This window comes from Pelobates fuscus, chromosome 4, assembly GCF_036172605.1.
Source record: "Pelobates fuscus isolate aPelFus1 chromosome 4, aPelFus1.pri, whole genome shotgun sequence".
Lineage (NCBI taxonomy): Eukaryota > Metazoa > Chordata > Amphibia > Anura > Pelobatidae > Pelobates > Pelobates fuscus.
Window position 1 is genome coordinate 130,718,761 of NC_086320.1, and position 16,386 is coordinate 130,735,146.

General features: G+C 43.5%; 1 protein-coding gene across 1 annotated transcript in view; it reads right to left on the reverse strand.

Annotated features, from left to right (window-relative positions):
- LOC134608627 (cadherin-19-like) overlaps positions 1-16,386 on the reverse strand; it is a 207,801-nt gene that overhangs the window by 21,717 nt on the left and 169,698 nt on the right. The window lies entirely within an intron of this gene.

A 16,386-nucleotide genomic window follows, 5' to 3' on the forward strand; every position in this document is an offset into this window, starting at 1 on the left:
AAGACAAAGAGATTTATAACAACAGCTTGATAAAATGAAATATTAGACCAAAATAAATGAAGCAGTGCTTAAATATGGATTTTTAGGGAGAATAGAGCTATTTAATAAAGTAAGTTTAAACTTTTGTAATGTGTTTATGAATTACAGACTTAAGGACATTCAAATCCATAGCCTTTTATATCAAATATGCCACTGTGACTTTATTAAAGCACTTGCAAAAAGTTAAAAAGCTCAAGAAAATCAATTTGGAAAATATGTAATTTTACTTCTGAAGCAAAAACTGTGTAAAGAAGATCAGTTGAATATGTTTGTATAGAGGTACTTTTGAATAGTGCGTGCTTCAAAAACAAATAAACAAATATGCAATCTAAATGGCCTTCCAACTAAATTTGTTTCTTTCATTTTAGTTTGCTTCTTTGTTATCAAATGTTCAAATCAATTTAGTACTTATTTCTGGAACAAATAGATACATTTAAAGTTTTTTTTTTTTAAGTTTTATTGCACACTTAACAAATGTTGCTTAAATGTTGCTTTAAATTAAAGCTACACCAATGATAAGTTAGAGTGAATGCATAGAAGTTAATATAAAACTCGAGGAAACAGTGCAAAAAATGATGATACCTTACAAAAAAAGGAAAACTTTAAGGAACACTAGAGCTTTAGGAATACAGAACCTTATTCCTAATGCATTAGCGTCATCGGGTCTATTTTATAGGTCCTCCTCTATGCGTATGGAAATACCTTTTTCCACCGCCGAGGCTCAGTTCTGCTTACCTCTTCCGCTCCCACAGTGTCATAGAGTAAGCATTGCTTCATCCATCGTTGTCCAAACCAAAGCTCCTCTAAGAGGAGCATTAAGGATCAGATGGACACTTGGACTTCTGTACTTGGACAGTTTCGCGTATGTTACTAAAGGCTGTCAACTCTCATTGCTGTTCAAGGTGGGATAACTTTGGATGTATGTGTAAGTAACTCTTTTTATCCAATCAGACAACAAGCGGCTGGACTTTGAGTACCAAGAAGAGACCTGGTGTCTATTAAATTATTCCAAAACAGTGTGAAAGAAAATTACAAGAAAATAACTAAAGATTTATAATACCATAATCACTATACATTGTAGTGGTCATGGTGATTAGAAGGCCTTTTTAATATTGAAATATCTCACCACATCAATATTTTGTGACTTTCATAAAAAATGTAGGTTCAGTTTCAGGCTGAGTTTCATTTTATAGCAGTTATTTATTCATATAACATAATAATATAATATATTATAATATTATTATATTATATAATATTATAATAATATAATATATAATAGGGATTTATTTATATACATATATATATATATGGCTGAGCCTGTGGGTGAAGCATGGAATTGTGGTAGGGCGGGTTAGCTTGCCTATAAATATACAGGCTTACCCTTCCTCTGTGCTGTTGCTGCCTGGTTCAGAGCTACTTCCAGAACAAAAGACCATCAACACAAACTGCCTAAACTCCAAACAAACTGGTCTTGCCCTAGTGTGGCCCAAGCAAGTATTCATTTTACCTCACTAACTACTAATGCAAATTCAGCTGATTTCAATCATACATGGCATCACATAGCTGCCTAAATTCATCTCATGCATTCTGCTTCCTGTATTTGGCCCTCACTAGGCCATATCGACTTTTATTATATGCATTTCAGTTAGTCACACTGCTTTTTAATGTTTTCTTTATGACTGCCCTCTTGGTACTCAGGCATGTATTCCCTGTACACAATACAACTTAAAAATTCTAATTTCTCTATGAAGGGCAATATTTTCTAAATGTCTAAAAAATAAAAATAAAAATTAATTAAAAGATATATATATATATATATATATATATATATATATATATATATATTTTATGAAACAACCTCAAACCCATTCATGCATTTCAATTAGTCAACCTACATTTTAATGTGTTTGTGGTCTGCCCTCTTGGTATTCCAGCACTCATTGGGCATATATTTTTTGATAATTATATGGCTAGGTGTTGCAACTGACTGTCTAAATGTATGTCAGGACCAAACTTGGGACTGTCTAAATGTATGTCAGGGCCTATACATGTGGTTGAGGAAATAGAAATATAAATGTGTATATACATTCTCTTTACACAATTGTAAAAAATATGTATCTTCTCTAAAGGGGAATATATTCTAAATATCTAAAAATATTCTTGATAAAACAACCTCAAACTCATTAAATGTATCATATGCATTTCAATTAGTTACCCAACATTATAATGTTTCTTTATGGTTGCCCTCTTGGTATTCCAGCACTTATTGGGCATTCATTGTTTAGTAAATATGTGGCTAGGTGTTGCTACTGACTGTCTAAATTTATGGCAGACCCAAACTTGGGACTATACATCTGGTTGGCATTTATGGTACTGCCTGTGAATAATTTGTCTTATTTCACTGTCCGTCACTACTTACGTTGGTTTAGCTCTTTCTGTGCTCCACACGAGCCTCGTCAAACATACTTTAATATTATGTCGGTCATACTGATATCAGGTCCAAACCTGGGCCTACACATGTGGCCATGATAAATTTATAACAGGTCCAAATTTTGGTCTATACATGTGGTTAGCCTTTATGGTACTGCCTTGATGATAATCTGTCTTATTTCACTGTCCATCACCACTTACATTGTCTTAGCCCTATCTGGGCAAAGGCCGCACCGGCCTAGTGAATCGTACTTGAAAATTGCCAGGCATAATTATGTCTGTTAACTACTGTATGCTTGTACGCTGGATCTACTGGTCATACACTAATTTGCAGTTTGTTTAATATTATTATTATTTTATTCATATAGCACCAGCAAATGTTTTCTTTGTTTGCTGGCCACATACGGGCCACATTCAGCTGCTCATGCACATCAAACTTTACAAACTTGCATACGTTTGCTTCACTTTCTACCACTCAGGTTCCTCATCAGCATTTTAGAAACTGTTCACATCTCTGCCATATGCAGAGAGCATGTTTTCTCTGTTACACTAACTTGTTTCAATTGTGTTGGACCACATTTCAACTGGCCCAGGTATTGTAATTACTTTTGCTGTCATATTCATATGATCCACATGCGTTCAGTTTATCTCATGCAGTCATGTTCATTAAGCAATAACGTTATAGCTTATGCTAATATTATTGTTATTCTATGATTATTCTAGCATGTGTCGTTGCCTTCAACCTTATTCTTCCAGGCTAATCATAAGTATTTATCATCCTCCTAAGAATTTCATAAGTACGTAAGTAACCGTTTGTCTTATATCTCATTAAGGCACCTTCAGGCACCACGATTATTTGGATCAGTGGGTATGTATAATACTAAGTGTATAAGAGTTTACATATGGTCTCTATTCTGTTCAACATTTCATACACTTGATATTTATTAGTAACTCTCCCGTCTCATCATCAACATGTCTCAGTTCTATACAAATGTTCCACAGCTACACAACCGTTTTCTGTTTTGCATCCTACCTGTTACCTGCATTAATTCCATCACAGATCAGGCAGCCACCCTGTAATGCTAAACCCAATTGGGCCTCCCCACGCCCGCCGGTTTATATACATATGTTTCCTACACGTAGTCCTCACTAAGAATGATCATTTTTGTTTATATGCCTGGCAGTCTGCAACCAACCTTGTCCTATTCCAGCATCTTTTTTGAGTATTTCCCATTACATCTGTCTTACAGGGGTTGCATACTATCCCATTATGCTACATGTTATCAAGTACGCACATCCAGGCCCTCATTAGGCATTCTCCTTGAGTAACTGTAATTCCATCATCACCTACATTATTTTTACCTCACATTAAGCACTTCAGTCCACCTGCATCTATTTGGGTTGTTTAATTTTTCCCTTCATAGTTCTCAGATTGAAACTGTGCATATAGCTAAAGTTGTAAGTAAATATGATTATACTGGTCTTGTTTCAGGTCCTAAGCCTTCACACGTGGCCTTACTAGGCCTTCATTACATTCCCATCATATGGCCCTCTGTGGGCAGCATCATGACATCCTACCCTTCATGGCTGCCTGGGGTATATTACATCACTTAGTCTCGCTAGGCCTAAATCAACCAGCCTATATGGCCCTATCTCTGCCGGTAACACTAGTAAATTAATCCCTTATTCTAAGCATTAGGTCACTTTATTATTGCACAGTAATAACAAGTATTATGTATCAAGTGACCTACATCAGGACACTACATACTTTTCGGCATTGGTGACACCGAAGAGTGTCCTTTGGCTTTAACCTTAGATAGCCTACACTAATTAATTTATTACCCTTCTAGCTTTACTGATCCTCCTACCATTCCTATAGATCTAACCTTGCACAGGTATTACACAACTCCTATACCATGATACAAGTATCCTTCATTTCTTTATTCCATGTATCTATTCCCCTTATACAGTTCTATTTCTGTATCCTGCCTCTCAGGACCTATTTTCCAGCTTCATTCTTCCTATACATTTTCTCCTTACTTCTCATATTGGGCCACTTTAATCTTGCACAGTATTTGTAAGTAATAGGTGTTTAGTCACCTCCTTCATGACACTATAAAATATATTTAGGGTCGGTTATATACTCCTCATCATTTGGCATCGGTCTTATAGATGGCCCACCACCACATTCCATGTTGCCACCCTTCAGTCTGATTACTCTTCCTACCTCTACATTTGCACAGGTCTACACCAGGACATCCCTAATGGTATTCTAAACATACCTAAATTGTTCGCTCGGTACATCTGTTACCCCTTTTCAGCATTATTTCTCCTTCCTGCAGCTCATGACTTACTTTGGGCAATCTCTGTCTTCCACTACGGTACCTCTACACACTGCTACCACTAACCCTTCACTCCATATGTTACCTACGACCCTCTGGGGCAACTGCTACTACTGTTACCGCACATCAATAGGGCACTTACATACGTTTATATAAAAAAAAAAAAATACAAAATTCCATTCTGCATTTCAATATTACCCACAGACTTGGTAGGCCCACGTACGTTCTTCCCATACAGCCCTCTCTAAGATTGTCCCTGACCACAAATATATATATATATATATATATATATATATATATATATATATATATATATATATATGTGTGTGTTAGGTGCTTATGATAGTACAGTGTGAAATACCATAGATAAATGTAGGATAATAAAAGAGCAAGTCGGTTGTGGTGTGCTTGAACCGACGATGAGGTAGGCCTGAGAAAGAAGAGGGCCTACCCAGGAAAAGAAATAGAAAGGAAATAAATGTTAAAATGTGGTGTGGTGGGAGGGTCATTCAATTCTGACCTTGAATGGTAATGAGCAAGGTAAGGGGAGTGCCTTAAGTAGGCTAGAGGTAGCAAACCAGCTCCTCCCACAAATCCAGGCAAATTGCCTTAATACTTGTGTTAGGTGCTTATGATAGTACAGTGTGAAATACCATAGATAAATGTAGGATAATAAAAGAGAAAGTCGGTTGTGGTGTGCCGGAACCGACGATGAGGTAGGCCTGAGAAAGAAGAGGGCAAAATTGAAGTAAACAATTTTTTTTACAGGCAACCAATACATATACATTTTATCAACCAGACATGGTTTGAAAGCATCCCTTAATTCTTGTACTGGGTTAGGTATGTACCGTGAGTAAGCGGATGACTTCCAGCGCTCCAGTGTTTTGATAACATGAGTTGGGATGTTTACACTGGAGGCTGTGGACGTGGCTCCTATACGAAAGGAGTGCCCTGAGTAGTTGGCTGCGTTGAGGCCAAGTTGTGTGAGCAAAGACCTGACGTAGGTCATGAAGGTTGTAGTGGTGAGTACTGAACCTTGCAGCTGTAGTCATGGTTTTGAGGGTAGTAAGTTATGATGCTGTATGTAGGCATCAAGAACCCTGACTGGACACCATCTGTTGTGCGTGGGATAGTACGGAATGTTTACGGGTATGTGCTGACTGGTTTGGGAGTGAGGTAAAGTCAGGATGTAATGATCCATATGTTTTGTCAAGTGGGAATAGAGGAGGAAAGGAGTAGTTTGGGTCGTGGAGGTTGTAGTGAATTCTTTCGGTCTTAGAAATCCATAGAAAGCTATGTATATTGCTGTTTTGATGATGGAGTTTGTATTGGTGTCAAACGGTTTTAAGTCAAGCAGGTTAGATAATGCTTTAAAGATATGGTTATCTATGGGTAGCCTCTGGGCTGTATGTGTGGGTTCTGATTTCTGAATACCTCTGAGTATGGTCTTAATTTGGTGAGAGGCCATGAAACTGTTGTTATTTGGGTGTAAGATTAGCATGTGGTGTTGAATGCCAGTGAGATAGAGTTTGATGGTGTTATATGACATTATAAGTTTAAGGTGGCAAAAGGAAGCAAACCCCCTGTGGCGAAACTAACTTCGCCACTGTGAACTGGAGAAGCCTGGTTGTTAGCCTCCTGCCCTGTGACTATGGCCCTGCAGGTTAAACCTTTTATGTTCTCTGCAGAAAGGCATATTCGTGCCTTTCAGCCGGGGTGTTCGGTAGATTCCAGCTACCGAACAAACTACCGTATGAAGGACCACCTAGGAGCTGGAGTGTGCCGTCGATTAACCGCCCAGAAGCTGCGGTTAACCGCAGCTTAATTGATAAACGCTGGGTGGCCTTTGTTCGTTTGCCGACCACGAGGCAGCGGCCATTTTAATCATGCGAAAGACCAGCGGTGTTCGGCGAGGATTCTATGGAACTATAAACGGACACTTATTTGCACGAACACCGCTGAGCCGTCCGTCTCCTGGTTCCTATTCGTGGGGATGTAGCCGAACAGCCGTTCATTCGGTATTTTATGTTTCATGTGAATTGTAGTAACCCAGATAGCTATGCCATGGAGCCTATTTGTGTGATTAAAGACTTTGGCTCCATGGCAATTAAACTGTATTCGTGTAGTCTGGGTGCCATTCACCTAATAATGTGCACCCAGACCTGAGCTATCTGGGGATATGTAACATGTCTGTGTTGGGTGTAATAAAAGTGACTTTATATATTTTAAACCATAATACTGCATTTAGGTCCCCACATGTGTAATGGAGTTTGGTCTCTGGCCTGCGAGATAATTGGATTACTTCTCCAATTATCTCCAGGGCAGAAGGGAGGAAACCAGGATGCATTGTGGGAATGTTTACTGCTGTGTGTCTGTAATTGGTTTATGTCTGTCCTTTGTTACAGTCTTCCATTTGGTCCCCTAGGGGAGTGTCCACCAGGTGGGAGACCTGCATAAATACTGGGCAGGTAGCCCTGAGTAAATGAGTTCCTGCTTAACCCTGGAGCTGAAGTGTTGTCTCATTCTTGGGGGGAATTTGACTGTATGCCGACTGCCAGGAGTGTAAGCTGTTCGTATTGCTTTTCCTGTTCGGCTGCTTCCAGGATTCGTGTGTCTGCTGTTCGAGAGTTGGTGAATCCGTGCAGTTTGGGAGTTCGGGAAATTGGTGCTTATAGTCCCTGCTGGTCTAGGAAAAAGGGGATTATCGCCTAAACGATTTTTATCCCCTTTTGAGCAAAACGGTCCGTTACAATTGGTGGCAAGCGGCGGGATCGTTCCTACAACCAGAGGGACAGCTACAGACAACACCATTCCTGGATTACAAAGTGAGGGCAACGCCAGTACCCGTACAGCGCCCCTATCTACCAGGAACCAACTGCAGCAGAGCAAGCATGGCACCCAGCTACACTCAGGAGGAGTTTGACAGAGAGGTTGCCATGCGGCTGGCGTACTTTGGACCCAACCCAGAGGAGAAATATGTACAGTTCATAAGGAGCCAGGCAGACGAGTACCTGCGGTTCATGGCAGATCCAGCCAAGGGTATCGGTCGCCCTATCCGGCGGCAGAGTGCGTTTCGGGGACTCAAAGGTGTACCCCAGGGAGCTGATGGTGTCGTCCATCCTCCCCAGCGGCAGTGTGTGTCCCAGGGAGCAGAAGGTACCGTCCTTCCTCCCCAGCGGCAGTGTGTACCCCAGGGAGCTGATGGTGTCGTCCGTCCTCCCCAGCGGCAGTGTCTGTCCCAGGGAGCAGAAGGTATCGTCCTTCCTCCCCAGCGGCAGTGTGTACCCCAGGGAGCTGATGGTGTCGTCCGTCATCCCCAGCGGCAGTGTGTAACCCAGGGAGCAGAAGGTGCCGTCCTTCCTCCCCAGCGGCAGTGTGTACCCCAGGGAGCTGAAGGTGCAGTCCTTCCTCCCCAGCGGCAGTGTGTACCCCAGGGAGCAGAAGGTGCCGTCCTTCCTCCCCAGCGGCAGTGTGTACCCCAGGGAGCCGAAGGTGCCGTCCTTCCTCCCCAGCGGCAGTGTGTACCCCAGGGAGCCGATGGTGTCGTCCGTCCTCCCCAGCGGCAGTGTGTAACCCAGGGAGCAGAAGGTGCCGTCCTTCCTCCCCTGCGGCAGTGTGTACCCCAGGGAGCAGAAGGTGCCGTCCTTCCTCCCCAGCGGCAGTGTGTACCCCAGGGAGCTGAAGGTGCCGTCCTTCCTCCCCAGCGGCAGTGTGTACCCCAGGGAGCCGAAGGTGTCTTCCTTCCTCCCCAGCGGCAGTGTGAATCCCAGGGAGCTGATGGTGTCGTCCGTCCTCCCCAGCGGCAGTGTGTAACCCAGGGAGCAGATGGTGCCGTCCTTCCTCCCCAGCGGCAGTGTGTAACCCAGGGAGCAGAAGGTGCCGTCCTTCCTCCCCAGCGGCAGTGTGTACCCCAGGGAACAGAAGGTGCCGTCCTTCCTCCCCAGCGGCAGTGTGTACCCCAGGGAGCAGAAGGTGCCGTCCTTCCTCCCCAGCGACTGAGTGTCCTGCAGGGAACAGAGACCATCAGTCTCGCACCCCAGCAGCAGGACAAGAGAATGAAAGGGGAGACAGCTGGTCTCCCTTTCCACCAGCAGAGAGAGTGGCAGGGAGAGGAGCCTGCTACCCCCACTCCCCAGCGGCAGTTTACCATCCAGAGAGAGGAGCTTGTTACACCCTCTCTCCAGCGGCAGCCTAACCCACCAAGGGGAGATGTTAAGCCCCATGACTGTGCAGATGGGACCGTAGTCTCTGCACTTACAGCCCAAGGGGTAGGGACGGTTGGTCCTGTCCCCTAGCCACAGAGCGGTGTATCCAAAGGGGAGACAGTCGGTCTCCCCCTCCGGCAGTCGAGCTGTGCACCTAACGGGGAGACAGTCAGTCTCAAGCAACCAGGCTCCAACCAGACTACTCCGGTGGTAGTGCTGGCACCAGGACAGAGTACCGCTGGTCTCTGCACCCTCAGCAACCCACCAAGGCAGCCTACCAGTCCCCCACACAGCTGTGGTGAGGCACCTGGACCTGAACCTGGACAAGACTCTCCCTTACCCAGGTGTAGTAACCGTTTATTGTGGGTGGGCTGTATTTCTGTTTCTGTCTTGTGGGTGGGCTGCTGGACTAACAAGGGCACTGACCGGCAGGAGGTCAGGTACCCTGTTAGTCTAATTGGTAAAGGGGAGAAGTGTGGTGAAACTAACTTTGCCACTGTGAACTGGAGAAGCCTGGTTGTTAGCCTCCTGCCCTGTGACTATGGCCCTGCAGGTTAAACCTTTTATGTTCCCTGCAGAAAGGCATATTCGTGCCTTTCAGCCGGGGTGTTCGGTAGATTCCAGCTACCGAACAAACTACCGTATGAAGGACCACCTAGGAGCTGGAGTTTGCCGTCGATTAACCGCCCAGAAGCTGCAGTTAACCGCAGCTTAATTGATAAACGCTGGGTGGCCTTTGTTCGTTTGCCGACCACGAGGCGGCGGCCATTTTAATCATGCGAAAGACCAGCGGTGTTCGGCGAGGATTCTATGGAACTATAAACGGACACTTATTTGCACGAACACCGCTGAGCCGTCCGTCTCCTGGTTCCTATTCGTGGGGATGTAGCCGAACAGCCGTTCATTCGGTATTTTATGTTTCATGTGAATTGTAGTAACCCAGATAGCTATGCCATGGAGCCTATTTGTGTGATTAAAGACTTTGGCTCCATGGCAATTAAACTGTATTTGTGTAGTCTGGGTGCCATTCACCTAATAATGTGCACCCAGACCTGAGCTATCTGGGGATATGTAACATGTCTGTGTTGGGTGTAATAAAAGTGACTTTATATATTTTAAAACATAATACTGCATTTAGGTCCCCACATGTGTAATGGAGTTTGGTCTCTGGCCTGGGAGATAATTGGATTACTTCTCCAATTATCTCCAGGGCAGAAGGGAGGAAACCAGGATGCATTGTGGGAATGTTTACTGCTGTGTGTCTGTAATTGGTTTATGTCTGTCCTTTGTTACAGTCTTCCATTTGGTCCCCTAGGGGAGTGTCCACCAGGTGGGAGACCTGCATAAATACTGGGCAGGTAGCCCTGAGTAAATGAGTTCCTGCTTAACCCTGAAGCTGAAGTTTTGTCTCATTCTTGGGGGGAATTTGACTGTATGCCGACTGCCAGGAGTGTAAGCTGTTCTTATTGCTTTTCCTGTTCGGCTGCTTCCAGGGTTCGTGTGTCTGCTGTTCGAGAGTTGGTGAATCCGTGCAGTTTGGGAGTTCGGGAAATTGGTGCTTACAGTCCCTGCTGGTCTAGGAAAAAGGGGATTATCGCCTAAACGATTTTTATCCCCTTTTGAGCAAAACGGTCCGTTACACCCCCAAAAAGATGTCATAACAAATGGTTGCATGATGTTATGTTCCAGAAGGAATATTTTGAATAGTGTGAACGCTCACATGCTTTGGAGTGATGGTGGCTGTGGGCGCCGCTGACGGGAGTGATGGTGGCTGTGGGCGCCGCTGACGGGAGTGCTTGATGAAACGCCTGAAATTTAAAGCGAGACAAATTGTCAGCAGCTGTGTTACATACACCTGGAACATGGAAACAACATAGGAAAAAAATTATGACAAGCTGCCAACCAAGTGAGTTTCCTCAGAAATCCCATGATCGTAAGGGATTTGGAACGACCTTTGTTGATGATGTGACAGGTTGCCTGGTTATCTGAGTAGCAAGGAACTGGCATGTTTGCCCATAAATGACCCCATGCTACGGCAGCCGCCACGATGGGATAGATCTCAAAAAGAGCTGAGGTAGTGGAAAAACCTCTCAAATCCTGAACTGCTGAAGGCCTGCTGCCCCAAAGCCATTCGTTCCCAAAAATTGCTGCAAAACCAGTGGCAGATGCCGCATCTGACCAAATGGTGGGAGATGAGTCAGTCAATTGAGGGAGGAACTTTTACCATTCCAAGTGGATAAAAATCTCTTCCACATGTTTAGATCTGCCGTATCTTGGGTATCTAAGGACAACCTGCGCGTGTCATGTAGGAAAAGTGGAAAAAGATGCAATAGTCGTGATATAAAGGAGCGGCCTTGAGGTATGATTTGCATAGCAAAATTTAGTGATCCCAGCAGAGACTGTAGCTCTTTGCGGTTGCAAGTACCGAGCTGAATGTAGCTGTTTATGTGAGAATATTCACTATCTTATCGTGTGGTAGGCTCGCTTGCATTGTGGCGGAGTCTAATTGGATACCCAGAAAAGTGATAACCGTGTCTGGCCCCTCTGTTTTCATAGGGGAGATAGGTACACCTAGTTGCTCAAATAGCTTAGTGGTAGCTTTGAGACTAGTGGGAGGGGAAGTGTTCTCCTCGACCAGTAGGAAATCGTCCAGGTAATGTAATACTGTAGGGCATCTGGCTATGTTCAATAGTAACCAGCATAATGCTTCGGCAAATGTGTCAAAAATAGCTGGGCTACTTTTGGACCCAAAGGTTAACCAGGAGAAAAAATAGTAGTTCCCGGACCACTTGATGCCATGCAGGTGCCACAGTGTGGGTGGATTGGTAGTAATTTAAAGGCATTGGTAATGTCGGTCTTACTGAGCCAGGCTCCAACCCCTGCTTGTATGATAGCGGTAATGGCGTGATCTATGGTGGTGTATTGCAGGGAGAATTCCTCAGAGGGGATGAGGGAATTAAGACTGGGGTTGGCCGATGAGTGGGGTGCCGATAAGTCAATGATGAGTCTCTGTTTTTGGGAAGATTTCCCTGTGACAATACCAATGGGGTTAGTGAACCATTCTGTGAATGGGGAAGTTTTGAAAGGCCCCAATACGAAGCCTTCAGCCACTTCTTGAGCTATGAGGTTGTCAACCGCTGTGGGGTTGTGTTGGGCGGATTGTAGATTAGGGCATTCCAGAGTTCCGACTGGTAAGTGTAGGATACCTGTATGGAAGCCTTCTGTTAAACCAGAGATAAGAAAGTCTATTAGGTGTCTAGATGGGTGCTGAGACATAAATGCAGTGAATACTGGCATATTAATGGATGTTAGGTAAGGCTTGGAATACATTTTATTTGGACACATGGTCTTTGCATGTGCCCTAAAACATTTTGAACAGACATGCAATAGTCTACATCCACTGTAATTACAAGACCCAACATTGAAATTATTACATATCTGGGACTTGCCCAGAAACTTGATTGGGCCACCAGTTTGTCTCGTGACAACTTCTCTGGAACCCCAGAGGAACTAGCTCCTTGCGTGGAGGCATGTTCGTCCGCCGTGTTGGGACAAAAGTTTGTAGTTTGGGCTGTGGAGGAGCAGTATGCACAAGCCAGTGTTCTTAGACCTGCAAAGTGTCTGCAAAAAATGACGGTATCAATCCTTCCCCAGTTGGATCGTGTTCCGTACTAGGAGAAGGCTCCAGAAAAATTTTGCAGACCTATGGTAGTCATAGAAGGCTGAACCACCATATTTGTTGCCCAGGTCTACCAGCTTGTGCATATAGATATCAAACTCCTCTCTTCTGTTGGGATAGACCATACAGATGACATCCATGTAAATACCAAAAGCTAGTACAAATTCAGGGATAGTCAGTTTCCTGTTTAGGCGGGCATCCCTAGACCTGACAACAACAGATACATCATAAGCATACATTTTATTCTCAGCAATATCCTGGGAGGCAATCAACAGGGATATCGACGTCTTTACCTTCCAGGATATCCCTTTTTATATGCTCAGGTATCATATGAGCCGGTCTAACTTCCTGGTCATCCAGGGTGATGGCTGGAGCATCTAATGGCAAGTTAGCTGGTGCTTGTGAAGCAGCAGCGGGTGGCCCTGCTAGAGTTAGGGCCGTGGTGACCGACTCAAGTTTCTCCAGCCTGGAGTTGACCTTGCTCATGGACGCCATGAGTGAGGATAACATGGCATGTATATCTCCTGGGTTGGACTGGCTAGGTCCTTCCCCGGCATCCATGTTATTTGTAGATATGCATAGCAGTTTGAAAAGTTCTGCTTTCCTTGCTGTAGCAGGGTAGGGGATTTGTCGTCTCCTCAATTCTGTGGTTATACGTGGGATCGTCCAGGATCTGATCGATGCTGGACTGGCTAGCTCTCCTCCTTGTGTTTGAGTGACAGCTCTAGCCGGGGTGCCAGGCAGGGAGAAATCCTCTACCCCTTCCTGAGACATACTATACACAAAACAATTAATTAGTATAGGAAACCACCAAATTGTACTGGCAGGCTAGCTAGGCCGGATGGCGAAAACATTATACTTGTTTGGTGACAGAGGAGGCCCTGCTAATTGCCAAGCGGCTTGAGAGGCTCTATCTATGCGTTGGCGCGAGGGGTTATTGAGGCCACTCATCGTAGTGGCAGGAGTTTTAGGCCTCTCGGTGACTGTAAGACAGAAAACAGGGGAAGGGAGTGACAGGTAAGGCCCTCTCTATGCAACATGCGAGGCGGCTAGCTAACGTGTGGCCCGATGGGTGTTTGCCTCTGAAACGTTTGAGGCGGGGTGTTGGCCTCGCGGGACCACTAACTGATGGCGATTGCCAAGAAAGGGTAAATACCTATTGGGATGCCTGTGACCCTATTGCCAGCTCTCTAACCTAGGAGGATGAAATGAAATGTATGGTAGAAATACCATATGAGCAGGTGTACGTACCTGGTAGTATGACAAATTCACAGGAAAAACCTGTGTGGAGCAAATATATATAAGCTTGACAGCCTGAAATGGGTAAAAGAAAGTAGTATGATGAGTGTGGATTGTTGGAAAGAAAACAGACGTATAGCCTGTAGCAGCAATGTTTTAAGGTTTGCTTGCGTATGATTGCAAATAAAATGTTGATATGATGCAATAGATATGTGTTACTCAGAAATGTTGGCATGGCTTTAATAAGATATCTGAGGGAGGCCGTGGCCTATGTACCAACAACATATCTGTTATATAATAATGGTGTGTAAGGGGAACATAAAATGTAAGATATATATATATATGTATATTACTGTGCAGGAAACGTATGATTGGTTGGATCAGTACGTGTGATTCAACCCGAGTATGCATGAAAAGGAATTAAATCCTTATGTGTCATGGTTAACAACAAAGAAATGAGGCCTGTAACGTAGGCTGATTTAATTGTAATGAAATGGATAATTAAAAAAAAAAAAAAAAAACTCCAGTAAGCGTGGGAGTCCAATGGTCTATACAGAAATGTTAGCTGGTTTCATACCCTTGATGTAATAAGTGATACCTTTAAAATAGCATGAAAATGGTCTGTCTATTTAACCAAGCAACTTTTTTTTTTTTTGTCAATCTTTCTTTTATTGAAGCATTTTTGATGGGGTACAGAAGAGAAGGAGGGAAAAGTATAGTTTGATTACAGTAGAGGGTTTAAACATTATCAGCTTTAAACTATGACATTTCTGGGATAACGATGCTTCGTTTTTTAAATTGTTAACTTGTCGTTCAGGAACAACATAATATATTCATGAGCACTGCATGACGTGTTGGGATGTCAAAGGAATAGCAAAGTACAATATAATTTCCTAGACATGCAGTTAGTAATATAGCACGATTCAGGCTAATATAGCACGATTCAGCAACTTTTTAACCAAATGTAAATACATGAAATGATGAAATATAACTCACGAAAATGATCTATGTGAATACATAGCAGAATAACCGAATCTTAGTATGAAGGGAAACAGAAGTTAGCATGAATAGCTTAACCGTATGCATTTTCATGCGAACAGCAATCATGCATAGAATATACTATAAATAAGTGCCGACCAGAAAACACAAACCGAAATGACAATCGTTTAAATGAAGCAAGGGAAAAACAGTTTGTACGAACTGATCGCTTCTCTAATACGCATAATTTAGCTGAACAATTTGTAAGAAATGAAGCCGCGAAAAAGGCTTTGAAATGCGACTGTGCAGGGAAAACCGTAAAGCGAGGACCCGTGCTGTACCGTGCGCCGTGGGAACCGATCCTGGCGTGACAGGTAGGTCTGACTTACGGTTTAGGAGTCCCTGTGACGCGATCTACGACGAAGACTCGGGTAAGAAGCTGGACGGACGGAAAAGGCCTGCAAGAGGATTCCTGGACACAGCTTGCTGCAGAAAAACTTGTGGGTAAGAAAACCAAGATGGCGTCTGAGAGAACCCGGAAGTGGATCCTCATTCAACTCTGACCTCGAATGGTAATGAGCAAGGTAAGGGGAGTGCCTTAAGTAGGCTAGAGGTAGCAAACCAGCCCCTCCCACAAATCCAGGCAAATTGCCTTAATACATATACATAATGCCAAAATACCAGAGTATTGCAGTATGCATTGATACATTTTTTATTGGACTAACATAATATTTCAAAGACAAGCTTTCAAGAGTTTTCCTCTCTTCCTCAGGTCAGAAGCAATACTGATTAATCTGATAGAGTTTAACACTTAAAACAACTGATGTTAGAGAAGGGGAGGGTTGGGGGTGAGTGGGGTGTCATAAGTAGCAGAAGATGTGCCTGAAAGTGAGAGATGCAGGTCGGCTGAGAATAGCCAGAAAAAGTTAACAAACAGAGGAGAGTCAATAAGCCATTTAAAAAGAAAAACAAACACAAAAAAAAACAAGTAAGTAGCAGAGCAAGGCATGCAAGTATATAGCTGCATATATGTATGTATATAAATTGATCCAATAAAGGTGAAACAAGAATATTAAAAATTAACCATATAAGACATTAAGATGTGTGTTTATATAAGCCAGAGTCTACATTAAGTCCTTCATTGTTGGTGTTGAAATGTGAGATAATTTTCATCTCAAATGTCTTTCGTTCGTGAGAGTCTTTAAAATTCCATTTAAGAACTTTAATCCTGAGGTTTTGGATGGAGTGACCAGTCTGGGTGAAGTGATGACCAACGGGGGTACAATATCCATTTTCCTTATTGTTCTTTATTGAGTGTCTGTGTAGATTAATTCTGAGATGCAGCTTAAGGCCAGTTTCTCCATTGTAGCAACCTTTGTCACACACTGAATACTGTATCATGTACACCACATTCGCAGATGTGCACGAATATGATCCCTTAATGTTGTATGATTTGTTATTGTGTCTGGCTGTG